This window comes from Trachurus trachurus, assembly GCF_905171665.1.
Source record: "Trachurus trachurus genome assembly, chromosome: 14".
NCBI lineage: Eukaryota > Metazoa > Chordata > Actinopteri > Carangiformes > Carangidae > Trachurus > Trachurus trachurus.
This window is the reverse complement of record NC_139903.1, coordinates 22307939-22330912: the sequence shown is the minus strand read 5'-3', so window position 1 is coordinate 22330912 and position 22974 is coordinate 22307939.

Here is a 22974-nt window from a genome sequence, read left to right as displayed (position 1 = left end):
GAAACACGGGTCATTCAGTCACTCTGCTCTGCTGTAAGCCGAGGAGAAAACTTTTATTTTATTTCCTTGTATCCTACAAGCTTTATCCAATGAGGAGAGAGAACGGCATGAAGGGCTGTGTGTGCAGCCAAGGGATGCGCGTGAATGTGGTGACGTAGGGACAAGGACCAATAGATCCATGACGAGGGCGGGGGCTGCTACCTCAATCGGCTGACAAGAAGTTAGCCAAAACGGCCGGATCGCTTACTTCTGCTTTAAACCCTAAAACTCTAAAATTAAGCACTGTACAGAAATTAGTCTTTTTGCATGTTTTTATCAATACATTTCGAACACTTTATATTTTGAAACAAAACTCCAATTTCACTTTAAAGTTGAAAAGCGCAGCTTCTGTGGCTCTACGGCTGCCTTCATCAGGCTCAAACAGATATTATGCCACAGCTTACATGTGAGACAATAACACATATTTTTAACAGTGCCTCATGTATTGAACAGGGATATTTTGCCCAAAAATGACTTTATATTACAAGATTTGACCTCAACCAGTACTTTTTACCACTTGAAAAATGCGTAAAGGGGCATTACAATGTAAAAATCAGGCTATTTGGCCTGCCAAAAACTGATGCTAAATCTTGCTAAGTGATATAAAGTCATTTTGGGGCAGAAAAAAAGAAACCCTCTCGATGCCAAATATCTTTATTAGCATTTAATATGTTAGGGTGAAAATTGTCTTAACATTGAATGTTTGCCTTTTACTAACTGAAGTTGATATTGTGCCTTACTGATTAATAAATAAAACAGAACACCAATGTTTTACTGACTGATGAGATAAAGCTGAACCTGTGTCTCTACACTGGAGACTGCAAAGCTGCACACAGTTACCTCATCAGCACTGACACTGAACACATATTCTCCACCTTGACATTACTGATCAACACTGAATATATCTCACTGATGATTGTTTTATTAGACTGAGCACTTACTCATTTTACCAAATTAAACAAGTGTATCCTGCGTGGTGTGAAACATTTGCCTTTATGTACCTGTTTATGCATTCACTTTAAGTAGTAGGAAGTTTAGTCTCATGTTTTAACTAACCTATTGGGCCCTAGTTTGCTGGCGCAGCGCAGGTGGCGCAAGGTAGTGCAGCCGGTCTAATGCAAGTTTCGACCAGCGCAGCCTAGCGCAAAGTCAGATTGGGAGATTTGTAGATCGCGCTGCGCTGAGATAGGCGTGGCCGCGCAGCAGGGGGAGGCGTCACAGATTCAGCTTGGTGCAGTGGAAGTTTTGTGCGAAAATGTCTCGCCGAGGTTGCGCTGAAAGCTCGCCACCTCCAACCAGGTCTATTCTCAGCGCAGGGCGAAGCGCAGCAGGTGCAGTGGAAGTTTGACTGACTGACGTGCAGTGCACACACGTCACCAAGACCTCACAGGCAGATCTCCACAGTTCCAGACACATTTCAATGCAATAAATATCCACAATAACCACTATTTAATGCAACTAATGGAATCAACACGTGAATTTATATCTATATAGATTGTCCCGTCACATCTGACGTCAGATCAAAGCAGAGATCAAAGGCTGTCGGCGCGTAAAGGAAACTCCACCTGAATTAACACAGCAGGGACGAACTGGCACTGAAAAGCAGCTGTGGATGTCCCAAAAGCAGGACTGAGGGTGGACTGCATGTCGCTGCCGTGTTGAGATACCACTCTGCCCTTGTGATGATCGCTTTATTTATTTATTTACTTATTAATTCATTAGCGCATCAGGCAGCCGTAATGAAAAACAAAACACAAATCTTCATCTCTCTTAGTCCACCACAGCCTCGGTATCAGTATATAGCCTACTACAGTATGCATCTCTATCACAGAAAAAAAAGAGAAAAAAAGAGACGGACAGAGAGAGAGAGAGAGAGAGAGAGAGAGAGGAGGACAGAGAGAGAGAGAGAGAGAGAGAGAGAGCGTCCTTTACGCTGATTTCATCCGTTACGCATGGTGTTTGTTTATGTTGTGATTACACCTCTCATCTTGCTTCACAGGGTTTGAATAAATGTGAGTTTCTTTATTAGTTTATTAGTTGTTGTTTCTTTCATTGGGCAGGGGTTCTCAGTGTATCAGATCAAACCTGATTAAGGATATTTGTATTATTATTAGTAAACTCATTGTTGGTCACTATGAGCTCGGACCTCCGGGGAAACAGCTGTTTCCTCAGGGGAGAGGTTCGGCCTCTGGCGTCGCTGTCTCCTCCGTCCAGTCCAAGTATAAAATGACAAACTTGCAGCGCGCATCGCCCTCCGCGCAGTTAAAGGTGAGGAGAGGAGCTCATTTGATTGGTGAAGATCTGACTCGGCTGTGTCAAACCCACTCCACGCCTTTCTCTCCTCCTCCTGTCTCCCTCCCGCCCTCTCTCCTCCCTCTTCGCCGTTTGCGCCGGTGGGAGGGACGAGGGGAGGGGTTGCGCTGGTCTAAGTCTGACTGCGCGGCCCACCAATCTTGCGAAATGGACCTGGACCACACCCCGTTGGCGTGGCGAAGCTGCGCTGAGCTTAGACTTCGCTCGGTCTAAGAAACTAGGGCCCATTGTGTCTTATATTTTTGACTAACCCCCTGAGTTTAAAGCAAACCATATAGATTTGTGTTCAGCTTAATTCATAATGCAATGAGTACCAGTAACCTGTTTGATCATTCAGAGGCAAAGTTGAGAGCACACAGAGCCACAGTGAAATCAAAACATCTCCAAGGCCGAAGGGAGGAGAGGATGAGAGGCCTGTGGCCGGCTGAATGAAGCATTGTGAGGAAGAGTTTTAATGATCTGTATTATCTGCCCTGACCCCTCAGACACCTGGGTGGAAAGTTATGTCAGTGTAGGGAGGGTTTGTTGTGTTTCAGGCCCAGAGGTTCGTGTGCTGGGAAGATGGGACCAGCCTGTGCCAGCAAGAGGGCACCAACGAAGGGAGGGCTAAGTCTAAACCACAGCCACTCCCCACCTGTTTCTGACCAATAAGAGTTAATTACACACACATAGTGCAAAGTTATTAAAATTAATGTAACGCCTTTGTCTTGGCCAGATGCAAATTGCAGAAGACAGAGAATTCTCGCTCTCTTGGGATGGTGGTTGCAGCTAACTGCTTGCAGACTGCGATTTCCTGAACAGGAGAGTTTCTTGTATCTGATTCCTTTGATGATCCAATTTAATAAATAGTTAACCGGAACGTCGTTGTTTGTCCTCTCTTGGAATAAACGAACACGCAATGTCAGTTTTCCTGTTTTTTCAACCTGACAAATACAAGCCAGATATAAATCAACTATCCAACAATGATAGGCATATGGCTACTGGACATATAGGCTATCAAACACAGATAAAAATAACATCTTGATGATCATATTCAATACACTATTGTCATTATCGGATCATTATAGGCCCCCTAGTGATGCGATCATTCAATGATCACTTCAATACCACTTGATTGGCCTATGTTCTAAACAGCCGACATGCACCACCGCCAAATCTAAGAATATGTGTTATTGTCTTACATACAAGTTGTGGCATACTGGCTGTTTGAGCCTGATGAAGGCAGCCACAGAGCTACACAAGCTGCGCTTTTCAACTTTAACAGACTGTGCACACTCCCGCGGACCGGAAATCAGTTTTTGGCAACAATCAACTTCTGGCATTCTAAGCTACGGTACGAGACAGTTTTCATTTGTATGTGGTTGTGATTAGACTTAAGTAAATACGTATGTATTTATGAAAGCAATTTGATTTTTGCTAATAAAAAGCCAAATAAGTTACATACTGTCCCTTTAAAGGTCTAGAGGAGCAGCGAAGCAACAGTATAAGAAAGAATAGGCTACAGGCCAAAACAGAAATGAAATAGGAAATTGATTTGAATAGGCCTACTACATCAATAACTTTCTTAAAGGGACTATGAGGAGTTTCAGAAAGCAAAATGTTTTCACACTACATTTCCCATGAGCCTCCACGCACACGGTGAAATTCGTTGATGCAAGACAGACTAAAGCGAAAACATTTGCCAAGAATGCTTTCATTAATTAAGAACAAAAGTCGGAGGTTCAAAGACAATCAGATACCGTTGTAGTTCCGACCATAAACAATGCCAACTAAGAAAACGCCACCGGTCAAATTAACCAAAAAAAAAAACCCCAGAAGACAAGAATCACCAGCCATAATGCCAAATTTCCACTGCATGGGTCTCACACAGTGTCAGCTGGTCTGTGTCAGATCACCTGCTGAAGGAGAGAAGAGAACAAAACATACAAACTCAGAGCATACCAACACACCTACGAGACTTTACAAGAGACAAACATTTTACACACGAGTGACAGTCTACTCTAAGCACCAAAAATACCAAAGATAAAATCACAATAACAATTATGACCACAAAAATGATAACTGTACATACAAATACTTAATTACAGTATGTTGTTATGCCTTCATTGTGCATTCATTGCAGTGGCTTTGGTTTTGCACTAGGTGGAGCTGCAGTATAATTCTTTATGTTGCAGCTTCAAAGTCCCTGCACTGACTCTGAGGCACCTCAATTAAACAGGGGTGTCAGCTGTGTGAAATTGGTCTCTTTAAAAAAAAAAAAACAGATATTGAGTAGGTGGTTTGTGTTTGATCATTTGGATTTAATTCTGCAGTTAATGAGTCAATTATGTTTGCAATAGATACATCTTGCATCATCAGACTGATAATGTTGCCCACCATATGTGTTGTTGACTCATAGTTTTAGGTCATCCATTGTGAAATTAATTTGGACTGAGATTTCAGGGTTAGGGTTAGAGAAAATTAGAGTTGCACTTTGCTGAGTTAAGTGTGAAATTTGCTGATATCCTACTAAAAAGATTTCAGATGGGAAAAGAAACAGCTGTCAGACATTTAGACAGATTGGAGACACAGTGTCCCTTGTATCTGTCAATCAAACACAGACCTGGTTCTTCTGCTGAGAGGTCATGATGAAAGGTGAACTGCTGCTTCAGTCTCACGTTTTCTTTGTATTTCGCTGTACCTCCTGAGACCCAGGAAAAAAACGTTTTTTGATTTTGATTTTTTTTTACATAAATTAAAGCAGATATCAGTGGAATGTTTTTGTTAATATAAGTCCTAAATAGTCCTATTTTCCGTCAGCAATCACTTACATGAAGTATTTCAGCCTAAACACGAGTCTCTCCGTCACTCTGCTCTGCTGTAACCCGAGGAGAAAATTTTCCTTGTGGGATACAAGTGTTATCCAATGAGGAGAGAGAACGGCATGAAGGGCTGTGTGTGCAGCCAAGGGATGCGCGTGAATGTAGTGATGTAGCACGAGGACCAATTGATGCCTGACAAGGGCGGGGGCTGCTAACTCATGGTGCGTTCAAAGAAACTCGTACTTTGTGTTTTTCCTTCCTGTGAAGTCATACCAGTTCGATCTGGTACGAGTTCACGGGTCGGAAGTTACGAGTGGCCGTTATAGGGAACTTTCACAGACAACAGGATGGTAAAAACACGAGCTACGGGTTACCTGGAACGCTACCAAGTCGTAGTTGTGACTTGAAGCTGTAACTTACGGTTTCAAAAGCCTGCCTTGAACGCAGAATTAGCCGAAACGGCCGTGAAGCTGATATCTGCTTTAAGTGTTGGGATGGTAAAGAACAAATTGCAAAGAAAAAAATCTGAAATTTTTATTTTATTTTAATTTTATAACTTGTGCACTGTAGTGTACAACAGGACTATATTGTTCTCAAACGTGTAATATTTTGATGCTTATAATGTACATGGAAAGACTAGAATTATCATGTAAAATACAGTAATATATTATAAAAACTAATTATAGGGTTTTCATTCTTTTTCATCAACTACACTATTTATCTTTGTGATTTCATCATTCAAGATGGTATTCCATTGACCATTCAGACGTTTTAGAGCAAAAGACATACAGGTTGCATCTTATGCTATTTTGATTAATGCCTCAACAAAAGGCTTGTTGTCCATCCATGAACAGTTTTCATTGCTTAATCATTATTTAGAGTCAAGAACAAAATCAAGGTACCTGTTTTCTGGAGTATATTTCCATGGGCATTCATTTTGCACTGATTTAAAACCTCAAAACCCTATGTTTTGGTTTCGGCCCATAGAAACCAATGGTGCACCACGTCAGCTCTTTGTCTTGATCTCCCTCATCTGGCTCTTCCTCATCTGAACTTTTACACTCTCCTACAGGGTCATCATCTTACCATGGACTCTTATCCTCTGATAAATCAATTTCTGAATCCCCCTCAACTATTTAAGAATATAAGAATTTACTCAGCCTCTGTCAATGAGCTGTTCCCAAAGAAATGTGACGGAAACACAAGTACAGAGTCCCGATGTCCACTACAGTGTACATTAGTAAAATTTGCTTTTTTTCATATGAAAAGTAAACAATTCAGTTCTGAAAATTTACTTCAGTGTTGCTGAGATGTTTATTTATAATAAACAATCAACATATAGGACTCAAAATACTTTATTTTTAAAAGAAATGCACAGGAAGTTTGGAAGGTCACACCCCCCCACACAAGATATCATTGTAAAGGGCCAGTTGTCCTCTGTAGTGAACAACAGGACTTAATAAAGTGACATGTTTAGTATGAGAGAGATGGGTTTGAATATGATGTGCACTACAGTGTACAAAAATGCATTGCCGGGTCTCAGGAGGATCTTCCTTCGATTCTAACCAGTCTTCCTGTCTGGAGCTTGTTGTTCACCAGACATTGTGTTTGGAGTTCTGCCCATACAGTTCAGGTTGTGCCTCATCAGACCAGAAAATATTTTTCCTCACTTGCTCTCAGAGTCCTTTAAATGCCATTTGGCAAATACCAAGCAGCCTGTCAGATACCTTTTACTCAAAGTGGCTTCTGTCTAACCACTCTAAAAGGCCTGATTGATGGAGTGCTGCTGACATTGTCATCCTTCCTCGATCTCCTTAGATGAAGCTGTGTTAGAGTGACCATTGGCAGATTCCAGTTTTTGATCTTTGAATAATTTTGATGGACAAAAAAATCAATTTTATCAATTTGAAATTAAATCTGCAACATAGTAAAGTGTGCAAGAACCGAGGGGGTCTGAATATTTTATGAAGCTACCAGAAATAGCCTTATAGCATATGTACAACATCTGAAGATGGAAAAGAAAAAAAACTATGTGAAACACCAAAATACAGTCCACTAACTGGAGAAGGCACTAATGTAATCGTCCAAATGAGAGATGCTTGGCTAGAAGATCAATAGAGAAAAGACCCACAGTCTCCTCCTTGGAGACACAGACTGGAAGCTAAGATAAAAAGTTTGGTGAAGATGAGCTGCGCCTGTGCAGAATCAATCACTGCTGATTTTCTCATAACATGCACTGACTTGACTCGCTGTGCAGATATGAGCAATGATAGCATCAGCTGCAGTTTTCAGTCATATGCCCCTGTTGCTCTCCACTGACTGTAAGAGTTGAATGCATGATGGGAAATTACTTGCTGATGATACATAGTGCTCAGTGGCTGAGAACAGTAACAATACTGTAACTCTACAACTCTATCAAACATAGAGTAGCAGAGAATATTCATTTTGGAAAAGGTTGAAAATAATTTAAGCCAATGTGAAATCAGCATTCTCATACTCCCTCACACCGCATATATCATTTCCAAAAACTTAATATCAGTTTTATAATAATGTCTTGGGAATTTGCTTCCCTGAAATCTACATCTAGTAATAGGATACAATCTACTGTAATATACCCACATACAATCTTTAAAAGACAATATATGCATAGGACCTAGACTACATTGTGTCTTCTTGTCATTTGTCACGTATCTGTACATTATCAACACATCCAAGAACATTCACTGAGTAAGGTACCTGCAGGAGTTAAGAATTGCTTTTACAGTTACTGTAGGTGTCTCATTACATCTTCTGATACATGAGGTACCTGCAGTGGCTCACTAGCAAACCTGAAAGGTTACAATATCCAGTCAGAGTAAGAGACAGCCCAAGCTCAATCAATGTGTCTGTGAGCAAAGGAAGATACTTCAGGGTGTGAGTAAAGCAGAAAAGTGTGATACAATAATGAATGAACATCAGTGACTGATGTCTGCCTCCACAGACAAAAGCTACTCAGCTACAAGACAGCAAGTAAGACATGCAGGAATCAGCTCCTTACCTGTAGGAACCCCTTTTTGCTGAAATGCTTCTAGAACATTATTTATCAAGTTTATTCCAAACCCATGTCCTCCTATGGACCAGTGTTTGTCCATCTGTACTCCAGTTCCTGTGCTTGGAAGTTGATCATCTTCTATCAGGATCCATCAGGAACAATTTACCACGGTCCAATGAAATGGTTCAAAGGCACCACAAGACAGCATCTAGGGAATATCAACAGGAATCTACATGTAGGGGAGATTAACATCTAGATGATTTGATGATTTCCATCCCTAGAATGTGTCTGGATTTGCTCCTCTAATTAAACATGAAATATGAAATGACTCTTCCATATTTGCTGGGCATATGCTCTGTCCACATCCTATAAACTTATTTAAAGTAAGCCATCATACCATATATCTAAAACACTTTTTTTTTCTCCACAGTTTCCCCTGGTGACAGCAGCTTTGGTTGCCAGTTTAGCCATAAGTACCCAGCCATGTCATCTTGGAAGGAAGGGTCTTGTGCTGGATGTCTGTATTTAAGTAAAGAGATGTTTTCCTCCTCATCAGGTTGACAGCTCTACTCAACCGCTGCCTCCACCTTGATCTTCAATAACACCTCTGAATGACAGAGGATGAGTTGAAACAATCTTCCTGGCAATTTCACTAAGATGTTTGTTCCTTGGAGTAGGGCAGATTGTTAGGATCTTCCCTACAATCAGGTGAATCAGTCTTTGTTGTCCTGTTGGCTTCTCGTTTTTGAGCTTCCTTAGCAATCTCTGACCACGTTTTACTTCAGGAGATCTCAAAACTCAAGTGTTGGTCGTTGTCCATTGGAGTGTGTCAATGAGAATTTGAAGGTGCACTTGGGATTGAGGTAGAGAACAGAGAATTGTTTGCATTGTGTTCACCTGGAGAAGGACACACAAAAGTATACAAATATTGATGCTTCAATATTGATTATTATTAGCCATAAATGTGTGTTTACAACAGACACAATATTGTTAATAGAGATTAACTTGCTTTTCTAATGACCCTTCAAAAACCTTATTAAACATGGTCACGTCACAGAGCTGGACGGTGGAATTCTCTGTTTGGGCCTTCACAAGTACCAGCAATTAGTGTTTATCAGGGTATCACATCCCATTAATGGAAAACAGTTCTTTAAGGAGTACTCACTGTAGCATCCAACCTCTTGTTAAAGCCCCTATCTGTTAACTGCGTAGCATATAATGGCCACATAGATGTGGAGAAACTGGAGCAGCAGAAAGTGTGCTCAGTCCCAATGCATGTGCATTTCCTCTGGAGCTAAGGATTGTGGATCTTATTCAATCAATTTGTTTTTTAAACCCTGAGAGGTGAGAGGCTTTTGAATCATGCAAACTACGAGGGTGGCCGACACTAACGTGGCAGAACTACTCACGATGATGAATTGCATTCCTGTGTAAGAGTTTACATCTCTGCAGGCAGAAGGAATGGATGGGGTGGAATAGGAATCTAATATTTCCTTAATATTTTATAACACTAAGTAAAACCACAGAGGAACAACACATTATCATTAGTTTCAATGAGGAAATGTTGCTCTGCAGAAAAAAAGAAAAGAAATTTTTTTTTACCTGCCCTTGAACTTCCAGAAGTTCGAGGTAAATAAGTCCCTCATCACATCAATCAACCTCAGTCATCTTTTCGTAGTGCTTTGAAGTAACCTGCTGGTCGGCTTGTTAATCTCAGCCTGTCTCACAACTTCTTAAAGGAAAGATTGGTTATCGCTCTATTCCTGTTCTTCTTTCATCCCAGCATTCACACATAAAATTATTTTACACATATATCAAATGCACACACATACACATACATGCAGGTCGATCTTAACTGACTTCCTCACCCATGCAGGCTGCCAGGCCTCCCGTCCTGCTCCCTTGGGGTTAATTATGTTCACTTTACCAGCCGTGACTCACTTTCTATCTGCCTGAAAAGCTTGCAGACTACTACAAGCCCCGGCATCGCTGCTGTTATCGCTAACAAGTAGCCCCTCCATGCAGTCTCTGTTCACATGTGATATATCGCAGCCATGTCAAGGATGGCTAATTAAAACGACTGACTGTGCACAACCATAGCTGTGAAGCAGGTAGTGGAGTGGACCAGACACCATGAGGATGTTGCTGTGCTCGTGGTCAAACTCAGACTGACACATTCTCCTGCAATATGTTGTCTTGCTTTCGCTATCCACTTAGTGTGTGCGAGTGTGTCTCGAAATGAGTGCTTGCTGCCTGTCTCCTCTGTCTATTACAAAGTTAAGCATTGAGAATTGAGATTCCATGTTTTCTTTAGCCACCCCCCCGCAACCCTCCCTTCTTTGTTACCCCCCAATCCTGTCAGTATCCCCTCTTCCCTCATGACTGCGGTAGCACAGAAGTGTTATTCCACATCAATTATACAGGACATGCACCAGAAATTCAGTTCCATAACAGAAGCCATAGACAGATAGTCTTCTTTCTTCTTGAAAAATGCATTCCCTCTTATTTGAACCTCGGTTATAACCATTGATGTCTCCAGAATTCCATAATTACTTGACTCTCCAAAAAACTAACTCAAAAACTAATGATGGCACATCATTTCAGCACTCACGCTGCACTGAAACATGCCATTATAGAGTCACCCATAAACCATACAGTAAAACTGATTTTGGAAAACATCATCATTAGCTCAGAATGAGATTTGCCATGGGTCTTAGAACTCAACACACTGTAACATTACAGGAAATGGGAATGTCCTCACCAATCTGACAACACAATCAAGCAACACACAAAAATATAGCACAAATACAGAAAACATCAGCAAATACTGAATACCAAATTGCAATAACAGCATAAAAGACATCTGGTTGCTTTTCAGATGGAGCAGATGTAGGCTGTACTCTTGATAATATTTATCGCAGAGAGGCAGAAACCTTAAACAGATCACAGTGCTAAAGAGACAGAGAGTAGGGAGAAAGGATTCCAATTTAGGAAGTTTTAACACCAACAATAATAATGATAACAATACTGGTAATCATAACAATAACAACAATAACAACAGTGGTAGCAGCAGGATCATGGGAATGGTAGGTGCTATCACAAATCCAGTCTCTATAGACAGGCTGAATACCTGCAGAGAGCAACAGGAGGGGAGGAGGCAGACAGAGAGGCACACATGGGCACACCTTATATGCTTGAGGGAGCAAGGTAAACAAACAGAGTTAGAGAGATGCAGTGGTTTTCAGAAAGTTTACAGTAATCTCATCTGCAGCACAACATGAAGCATACTACGTGTCCTGGATTTACCCGATTCATCTAGATTGAACCCAAAAGCTTGAAATCATAAAAGAATAGGGAGCTAACTGAAGGTTAAGATGAGTTATAAGTTTGGTCCTCAAGGGAGTCAGGTAGTCTGATGTGTGGAAGAGGGGGGTTGGTCCAGGGAAAGTGGGCCCAATAGGACAGGGCTCTACAGCCTGTATATGTCTTTTGAACAGACGGGAATCCAAACTTATGAAAGCACACAGGAAATATGAGGTTTAAGAAGATTAGACAGGTATGGGGAAGCAAGGCCATTTGGAGAAGCAAGAAAACCTACCCACAACTGGCACAGTCATAGAGTCAAACACAAATACATGCATCCTCGCAGCACAGAAACTCAGATGACAGAAGACTCTTTTTACTCATGCACAGAATGAGCACATTTAAATGAAAGGCACCGTCTGTCTTTTAGGTAGTTCTCATGATACATTTGGCATTTGCTGATGAAGGCTGAACATGGATAAAGATTTTAAAAAAAAGAATAGAAAGAAAGAAAAAAAGGGTTGTTTATTAATTCAGTTTTTTAAATGTGGACAGCCAGGCTTTCACCTCTGATTACATACAGTATGTTCCCAGTGTGTATTGTTACCTTTACCTCAGTCCAGATTTGAACCTTTTCTTGTCTATTCTTGCAGTTGCACCTTCAGAAATGTTTTTGTCTCTTTGAGACTGTTGTAAATATAACAGCACTGCTTTTGCAAATACTGAGAGTGTGTGTTACTGGTTGGTGAGAATAAGTGAGACAGGTTTTACAGACACCCTCAGATAGCTGTCAGTTAAGTCCACAGTGGTCCATTCGGCTGATTCAGCAACACAATAGCTGCTGGCTGTAACCATCATAGTGACAGAGTGGCTCTAAAATTACTCTGACATCACAAAAAAAAACATCAGATACACTGGCATGGCCACACATTCATTATCAGTACCATGGGTAATTGTATTACATGGCTATCTCAACAACCAGTTTAGCCGTCCCGCTTCTTTATTTGGCACAAGATTCTATATCATTATGCCATTATACCATTGCTCAGTACATTTTGTAACCCAACATAAACTCCACACAAAAGAGGGTGATATAAGCACAAAAGTTGACATTGAGGTTGTGTCCCACCACCGGAGACAGCTGTTGCAGAGTGAATGAATGACAATGGATGTTGAATTTACAACATTTCTTCTAATCTGTTGTAACAACTTCTAATGCTAACGTGGGCTAGCCATAGCAAACATAAAAAGCTATTTAAGGGTGTACAGAAAAGAAAAATGAATTAGATTCCACTCTGGGTCATAAAATTTGTGTAACAACTCATCTATCAGACGATGTAGCCCAAACTTTATGCAAAATTCTATTTTCGAGTAAATCCAGGATGAAAGTGGGGTCGTTTTTTTTTTCGCATTGGATAATGCAGGCACACAAATTATGCGCCACGCTGCTCACGATTCATTAGCCACTGATATTGGATCCGTCATCCGTCAATCAAACATCTGAGACACACACACACACACACACACACACACCGAGCTCGGTCTCGCCCTAAACATTGTATATCCCGCCCACTCGATAACGACCAATCAAATTTGTTTTCCTTACTCGGGTAAACTCATGCAGCAACTCGTAGAAGGAGGCGCAACAAACAGGACAAACGGCCATTTCTGAACACCTTTAAATAATAACCAAAACAAGAAAATAATAACACTGTTTAAAGACTAGGACTAATTTTCTCATTTTATCATTACATATTAAATTCCATAACGCTTGAGCTAGACTGACTGGACCTTAGGTTTGTGCCCACAGGCTACTTATGACTTCCACAACAATCCGCCACTTAGGCCTACTCTTGTTGGGTATTTAAGGACAAGGCTCAAGGCTTGTGTTTTGCTCAAATTAGAGTAGAGATGATGAGGACACTGCGTATATCTCTGACAAATTAATGTTGTGGTGTGGTTAGTATGAAAATGCAGGATTTTCTAGTAATTAGTCCACAGAACAGACAGAACATTGATGCTGGACAATTCTGTAAAACCCACATGGATTGCGCCCAGTTATGATGTTGCAACACTGTCAGCTCAGTAATAAGGTAAAAAGGAAAGACTATTAGAGGATAATTCTATTAAATGATGTGTGGAAAAAAAAGTATTTTAAATGACATTGTAAACTAATCTGTGGCATTTCTTTGAAAGACAAAATTCCTTAAAACCTAAAGTGGTTGCTTTTTCTCCAAGGGGAACATAAAAGCTTGATAAGGTACAATGTAATATGAGAATTAAGAGCGTTTTCATTGCTTTTAGCTAATCTGCAGTTTTCCCAGTACTTAATCATTATTTCATGTTGAAAATATTAAGCTGAAACAAATATAAATCCTAGAAACAAATGTCAGTCAATGGTCTGTGCACTGCACCGTCCCCCTGAGGAACCTGTATTGCTATTTTCAGTCCTCATATACATTACATTGGCTACTAATAAATAAACAAAACTGTCTGTGATGCTTCACCCTCAGCCAGTATTGTGCAGATAAAATGTCCATAGAAAATTGTGCTGAATAATCCACTTTTTTCTTTTTTTTGCTGTCTCTCTTTGTGGGCTCACTATGTCCCAAACTTTCAGATTTTTGCAAACATAAATTTACATTGTAAGTACAACTTTTACCTGCAAATGTTATATTCTGTACAGTGTGTTGTCCTTGTCTTGCAGATGACTGCCAAACAACAGAGACACCAGCCCAGTATACCTCTATTCATTTGATAGGACCATCACTTTTCATCAATATGTTTCAGTGTAGCTCCCATTCTCAAGCTGATGAAATTCTTGTATGACAAGACTACATTCCCTGGTGGTTGCCAATAGCCTGAATTCATTTAAATATACAGTCAGTTTAACAATTGTTGTTTGTCAAACTTTATCTTTAACGTCCTTGTGGCTCTGAATGCTGTTATCTAGGGAAAGGGAAAACACATTATTCTCAAACATGGTCAAGGTAAAACCATCTCCCAGGAGCTTGATGTTTCTAAAGTTGTAAATATTTTTAAGAAGTTTGAGGTTCAGGGGAGTGCATCCAACCTCCCTTGACATGGCCACCATGGGGAAAATAAACATACTGACCGGACTGAAGAGAGGGATAGTTTAAGTGGTAGAGAAAGAAGCAAGGAAACACCACAAGACACAGGCTGACCTCCAAGATCAAGGTACAATGGTGTCTGGTTACACCATACACTTTCAGAATGAGAGTGGGGTCCATGTATGAGGACCCAGGAAGACCCCAATTTTTTCAGGGAAAACATGAAAAAACTGACTAGAGTTTGCTAAAAATGCATGTTGACAAGAGAATATCCCATGGAAACTGAGGAAACAAAGGGGACCTTTCTGGTTGAGATAACAGCACTATGTTCACTGAATAAAAAACTTAAAGGTCCTATATTTCACTCCTTTTCAGTGTTTTATCTAAAGAATGGACATCCCAAAAACTTTTTGATGTATTTTTACATCTCCTTTCTGGCACCTATCTCTGGAGCTCTATCAAAAATAGTGCATTTTTTATCCATTTCAATAATATTAATTAGCCCCTCTTCTGATTGGCTGACTGTTTTCTGAGTGACACATCGCCAGGTCAACCTACCAAAGCTTGGTAAAAAAAAAAAAAAAAAAAAATTAAGGCCAAACCCTGAATTCGAGATGGCAGGGGAAAACCAACCTGGAAAAAAAAGTGAAAACGCTGCACACTCAACTCCAAGTGCAGAACTTTTTTTCTTCTTCTTTTTAACGACATTTCGGCATACGGCCTTTGTCAAGTCTAACAGCAAGAGGAGTGGCTTATGGAGCCTTCTGTGTCCAGTGCGAACAGTGTGCATCTGATGCTAATATCTCAACAATCGAGGGCTAATACATAAACAAATTCCCTAAATACTTTACATTGATACATTTCCCTTTTATCTAAGTTGCCTGCTCCATCACCAACACCTCCAAAAGTTAACATGCAGTGTTCGATGATCATACATCACATATGCCTATTTATATATGCCTCACTGCACACCTTCTATTTCCTAACTGCACTTCCTCTTTTATAGGCCAGTGTATCAGACACTAGTCCGTACATTTCTCAATTTAGTCTTGTTACTGTTATTACTATTGTTGGTTTTAACAATCATTACTTCTAAAGCAAGCAAACACTTATTTCATATAACAAACCTCTGCCTTCTTAGTATGATTACATTGATTTTGAGATCCCAGGCCTCTTATAACAGCATGAACTGGACTTTTAGTCACTTGACACCAGCTTGTCAGATATTTCACATCCCAGTGCAAACTGGAAGCAAGCATCGGTCGCCTCGCCTCCACATTACTACTACTCCACAATAGTTCTGGTATATTTTATCAAAAGAAGTAAAAATATATAAATCAATAAAATGGATGAATAAAAAAACACCACTGTTCTGTATGAACATGCAGAAAACATCAGCTACATTCCATTTGGGATTACAGTTTGTGAAAGCTATAGATCTTACATGGAAAATCATAAACACATGTATTCAATACAATACAATATTAACCAGTGGTACATAAACCAACAAGCACAGTTGGTCTGTTCTGGTAGGCGTTTATTTCACAAATTAAAGTTTCATCCTCCAAAGATTACAAATGCTCACCACAAGTTTCAACACACTTATCAAGAGGAAACTTTGACCAAATGGTGAAGCTAGACAGAGGTCAGAGAAATCATCAGGAATTATCCACTGAGGACTGAGAACACCTACACTTCTCACAAGCCCTCCCCTCCCTCACTGTTGACTGAGAGTGCCCGCATCAAGTGTCAGCTCAGCTCACAACTTTACTTCCTTGTCAAAGCTTCACTATGTAAACCACAGAAATAATCAGATAAAGCTGTTGCAGATGCACTTGCTGAAATATTAACCTCTTCTACAAAGATCATATTATGCTACATTTTGCACTGAACTGTACAGAACTCACCTGTGATATAGGCATATGTTTAAAATAGCCGTAGTGACTGAAAATTATTCATAATCACCAGAACTCTCAGCTCTGCATTTGGTCCAAAAATCTGTATTTTTCTGTGGGTTCCATATAATTGAAGGTGACAATGGTGAGCAATTACACTATCCTTCCTTGCATGACATCTTTATTTGCATCTCACCAGGCTCTGAGTTATTTGCTAGTTCTTTCGACAAACCAGTGTCCTCTGAGGGAGGGCCTACTACTGACAGACATGGAGAAGCAACTGTTTTGGTATTTGTCCCTTCTATGCACAATTTCTCCTGACAAAGATGGAAAGAATTCTCTAATATGTTACCCCCATAGCTCCGAAATCTGCTCAGACTGTGGACTGTTGTTTTGCTGTGTTTCACCTTTGGTACTGTCATCCTAGGTCATAGAACGAGAGACCAGGACAGATGGCCGAACCAAACACCTGCCTTGTCTGTCTTTACAGCAACTTTCCTTTTCTAAACAGTCTCCATCAATGGCTTCCAGATGGTTCCTCTCTGTAACAAACACTCATCACGGCCTCAGAAACTTGTGGGTCACATTACTGACAGTGAGTTGTCTTTGTATAGCCTACAGTGTTGACCTCCTATTTAGTCAAAACTTTTGATCAAGTAAAATAGACCAAGATCCCAGGACACATCAGAAACAGTCAACCCTTCTGGGATCATTCAAATTACAAAGTCAGTATCTAAATTGAGGTTATCTTAAATTATACCCATGATGCCTCTTACTGTCAGTTCATAATATAATTTCATGTCCTCGGCTGTGAAGACTTTCTCTGGTGGGACTATAAATTACTGGCCTATGTCTACTTGCATTTTCCATTCCCCGACATCCAATAACTGCTCTTCCTTGTGCCTACTCACTAATAAATCTTTACTTGTTACTTGACTTGTTAACCATCACACAGGGAGCCAATTTGATACACAGAGCCCTTATTTGCAGCTAAGTATATTGTACTTGAACAAGAGTACCTTTGACACATTATGTATGAGCTTTTCTGAATTCATACAGTCTGTGGTGCCTGGCAGATGTGCATCGTTGCATTGCTGAAAACTGGGGGGTTTCTTTCTGTGAAGCTCCCTTCTTTAGACTTTTTAGTCCTATTTAATCATAACCTCACATGATGTCAGATTTTCTACACTGATTCTTTCTCACTGCTATTTTTAAAATTATTATTATTATTATTATTTAAGCAGTGTTGATTCCCAGTCCCTCCATTCCCAAGCCTAAAGCAATGTCACTCAGGGCTTCTGCCCACAGATCCCCCCCCCCCCCCCCCCCCCTGCCCTCCAGAACCTGTATGTCTTCTTCTTCTTCTTCTTCTTCTTCTTCTTCTTCTTCTTCTTCTTCTTCTTCTTCTTCTTCTTCTTCTTCTTCTTCTTACTAGCAGGAATTCTTACATGATGCAAGCTGTGTTTACTTACTTCTTGCTGGACTTCATCAAACTGACCTGACTGACCCCCTGAGAAGTATTGATCACCTCTGAGTCTTTGCATCCCTCTATCAGAAATCTCTTCTTAACCTGGTGTGTTCCTGAGCCCGAGGGGGCAATGCAACCACAGGCAAGGTCAAGTGCTGGACTGAAGGTGGAGAATGATGAGGGCATGTCTGGATTATCAACAGGGCACAGTAGGGCCTGTGAAGTATCCCCCACCGCACCTATGTGAACTCCCTGTTCATGTGTGAATAAAATGGAATTAAGAAGAACTTTGGCAGTGAGGGCGGACCATATGATGTGCTTGTCTTGGCCTTGAGCAGAAATACAGAAATAGAGTTTCCTGTTCTTCGTTGCCTTTAAGGTAAGCACTCATATCAAATGGTCAAAGGTTAGATTTTACATGTCAAAGTTCACCAAAGTTGTCGAAAGCTTTGTGTCTTTTTGGAGAAGAGGACACAAAAACAGCAGCAATGTGTCTGAGTTCTTGTGTTGATCTCAGAAATGAATAAAGTTGGTGTGCCATTTAGCTGACTTGGTAGAGCTGCTGCCCCATGTCATAAGTCATAATGTTACAGGTCTCATGTGTTATGTTTGTATTATGTATGTGCCCTGTTGGTGTCTTCTGTTTTCCCTCAGGTTCTCTGAAGTCCTGGTGCCACCTGGGATCACATGACCTCAGGTTTAAAAAGGGCAAGCCACACCTCCTCCTGTCTCTCTCTCACTCCTAACGGCTGCAGGCCATGCTGCAGCACTCCAGGCTGTTCATCCCTTTGCTTCGTTTTCTTATTGTTATCTCACCTAATAAACGTGTCTTGTACTCAGTTTTTGGTCCCACTGTTTTCATTGTATTGCTTCCCATGAGCCTGGGTTGTAACACATATTTAAATAAATAAACAGTAAGTTGATTAAAGCAACAGGTGTCCAGTTAAGTGTTGGCTTTAGCCTCTGCTTTTGACATCAGCTTCTCTGGCTTGTTCAGATAAAACCAGTCCACTCAGCCTCTTCGAAGTTTTTCACACACTGAACAGAATGAGCTCTGCAGTCACAAGAGGGACCAACAGTCAGAATACGGCAGAGGGGTGGCGAACACCTCACTGAAGGTGGAGGTTACAGCTTGATAGGTCCACTTGAGCATTTTAGCAATTAGCCTTTAGCCAGACCCATCATGCACCTGTTGACGCAACCTTGCAGGTGTGTTTGATTTGGGTCACACTGCATAATCACCAGCTGTTGCATTCAATCAGTGATTAATTAAAGTAGATGTACATGAGAAGAGGTAATGTTAATCTTAACCACGGCCCCATAATGACACCATTCTTTATTTTATTGCAGTTGTGCGTGTTTTGTATCATTAGTATTCACTAACTGCTGGGCCTGGTCCAGGTGTGAAATACCCACTGACTCTCGGTCAGTGAACGTAAACGTTTAAATGTGTTTTTGGACAGTGAGCTGAGAGCTTTATTTCCTCCCTGACATGGAGCTGTGCCCTCCAGCAGCTGCACACCATGATGCCATAGACTAGTGCCGACATGTTCAAGCATTTTTCTTTTTTCACTAAATATGTCGGTGCAGGTGCTGGAGGGAGGAAATATCACTAAACTTTGTATCGCCAGCAGCAGCTTCTCCTGTTGTGGCAGTTGACTTGGCTCCTTTCATCTGTTCCATTCTCACATACAGTATTTATCATCATTGTGTAACTTTACACTGTTGCAGCTTTTACCCAAAAGTGTACAAAAATGTCTTTATTGCAGAAACAGGAGGAATTCAAACTTGTTGCTTCTTCCTCTTCTTGATATTTTCCATCCGGTTTGCAAGATTACAGTTACATTAACAGTGAACTTTTTCATTTTTTTTCCCTCATATGTTTCCACAGCCAGTGCAAAACAATTGTGTCACTTTACAACAGGATCACAGGAGCGCTTCTGGTGTCCCTCAAACCACCAGTGCTCTTGCAAAGGGTAACAGATCAGAAAGAAAAAAGTGCAGGCACTCAAGTGGGTTTGAAAAAGTTAAAAATCCTTTATTTTTGTGGGTAAAATTTAAAAAAAACCTCAGCTTGCGCCTTTTGTCTTCATACACTCTGAGGAAGGTGTTTAAAAAAAAAAAAATTTACCCATTAAAATAAAAGGTTTTAACTTTTTCAAACCCACCTGAGTGCCTGCACTTTTTTCTTTCCAATTGTGTCACTTTGTTTCACCCCTTGAGTTGTTCCTTCATTCCTGCTTCGTGTCACATTGAAACATCAGTGTCTGTCAACACCCCCATTCACATCTGTTTTTTTTATTACGACTATTGTCTGCTGTGAGTGTACTTCACTGTATCATGTTGTTGTAGTGTGGACATGTTACATATTCAATATACTGAATTAGAGTGAGACTCACACACCTGTGGCTCATCCATTCATCAGTCGTCCTTCCTGCCTCAGATGCAACCACTGGCTCAAAGCTTAATGCTGTCCTCGTGATTTATTCAGACTCGACATCACGCAAATAGCAACAACTTGAAACTGATTTCAGATAGGGGTTACCTATTGCAGCAGCTAGAACTTTATAAATTGGACTTCATGTACTTTATCCCATGCTCTTGTATTAAATCTCCAGACATGTGCATTTCAGCGCTACAATTTCCACCACAGTGGAGACTGTTCCAAATTTAGCATCAGGCTTGTTCAGTGATGATTAGATTATGAATAGACAAAGAATAAATGTATGAGGAAGACAACACTCATCAGGCCCTATGAGGGATATTATTTGCATTTTATTTGTCCCTGAGAGACACTTTCTATAGCACTTGTGGAGTTGACATGGGCCTGAATAAATAGATGATGATAATGATGTACCCTATTAGTCCTCCTTGTTCAGATATATTGCACATTGAATTATATTCAATACCAGATGCTAAAGGTGGATGTCTGCTTCCACAAGCATTACGTGATGCTTCAATCTTGTTGTTCAGGAAAGTACATTTGGTCTTTTCTCACCAACCAAGATCATGTGGACGCAGTATTTGCACCTCAGTGAGCACCAGGTTGAATTTGCATATTTTAAAAGTGGCAATCAATAGCTTTTATAGGCAGTAGTTCCAATGCTTTTGTAATGATAATCACCCTAAGTGACAAATGTGGGTGGGTTTGTCACCATGGGGGCTTCACATGTCTCATTGAGAAAAAGTTATTTTCTTTGAAAATGAAAGTTGAGTGTGCAGGAAAAATAAGAAAAGAAGATTTCCATATAATTAGTGTGAAAAAAATTATGTGACAATTCCTTTTACTAACGCGATAAAACACTTCAAGGACTTGTTCTGAAGTCTGACTGAAATTCCTTTTCATATAGACTTTCCTTTGCGCTTATCCACACATTCTTATTTGGGTATCACATACTATAGGCATGAAGCAGGTTAGTACTGAGATGTGGGTCCAATGATGTTTGGAAGAACCCCATTAGGTTTAAAGTGTTTTTACAGTTGCAGAAGATATTGAAATTGATAGCTTTCTCCCATGAGTGAGACATGCCAATGTCAGTCATGCATTGAGGCCAAGGTATCTGCAAAAAGAGCTGATTCTTTTCCCCAGAGTTGGAATGGGGCCTGAGATGAATACATGTTGCAATTGGCTGTCGCTCAAATTCTCCAGTTGCAGGGAAAAGACTTTTTTCAGGATCTCAGAGTCAGTTTTCCTTTGCAGAATGTCAAAAGACCCAGCATGGATAATAATCCTCATATTACTTGGATGTGTAGAGAGGATAACTGGCAACAGCTCTGTTAGCTCCCTGACAGATGTGTCAGCCATAGTCAGATTTTCAGACTTTGCCATTCTCATATACTTGGTTATAGAGTCCCCAATCATAATAATGTCTGGCAGCTCAGGGGTGGAGTTAGCAGGGTTTCCTAGCCTTCAGGCTAGCAGTGGTTTTGGTTGGCCTCAGTGTTGTGTGATTAGCTCCCCCCCTGGTTCAGAGTTAGTATTATAACAAATTTTATTTGGAGTCAGTGGATTGTGCTTTGGTGCTCTTATCTGATTTATCTCTAAGGCCTGGTTGTAGGATAAGAGTTAGGGTTGGGTAAGGTTAGGATTTTAGAGGTCATGATTTTGCCCACCAATGTTTTTTGTCTTAGTTGCACCAGTCAAGAAGTCTAGACTGCCTGAGGACATCATTTTTCTTTCTGTCTGTCAGGGAATGGGTGGTGGTTGAGAGGGTTCCTGATGTGATTGTTGATGAACAGAGTATGGCTTAGCTGGTTTGCTCTTATTTGATTCCTGTCTAGGCCCTGGTTGTGGGGTTAGAGTTAGGGAGCGAGTGTTGTGCCAGTATGAGGTGTCAGGTGTCAGACTGCAGTTTATTAGCTTATTTTGCCAACACAATATTCTCATCTTGGTTTACAGCATACTTCCTTGTGAAGATATTGTGGAAACAGTTGAGTGTATCAAATGTAGTGTGCATGTCCATCAGTGAAGGTAGGCATCACAGGAATAAGTGGAGAAGGTGTCATGGCGGAGCGGTAGGGATTCATGGCAGTAATGAGGGAAGCCAGAAAATCCTTTTCACAAATATCCTAGAAATCCTGCTAAGTCCCTTTCTTTTGCAGGAGTGCATCCTTAAAGACCCCCTCCGATGGAAATCATGTTTTTTGTGCTTTTCACATGTTCCTGTGGCGTTTTCCTGATGTTAGAGGACATATCAGCAGAAAGGTAAGTGCAGTATTTCTGCCTTCAAATTGCTGTGAACCAACGGCAGACGCAAACTGGCAGTTTCAAGCAGACCCCAGGGCGGGGCAATAGTGCTTACAAGCTCCCGCCCCGCTCTGCATCTGGCTCTAAGGCCGCGTTCAGACTGCCAGGCAAAATCTGATCCAGATCATCACACACAGTGCTACTATAGCCATGATTGAAAGTTTGTTGTGACGCCTCCCCGATGGCATATGAACTCATGCAGGGTCGTGATCGGTCACGATCAATAATTGGTCGATGTGATACTGTTGTCAGTCTCCTGACCACAACACGGAAAGAATTCATACCACTGTGATTGTTCAATCTGTC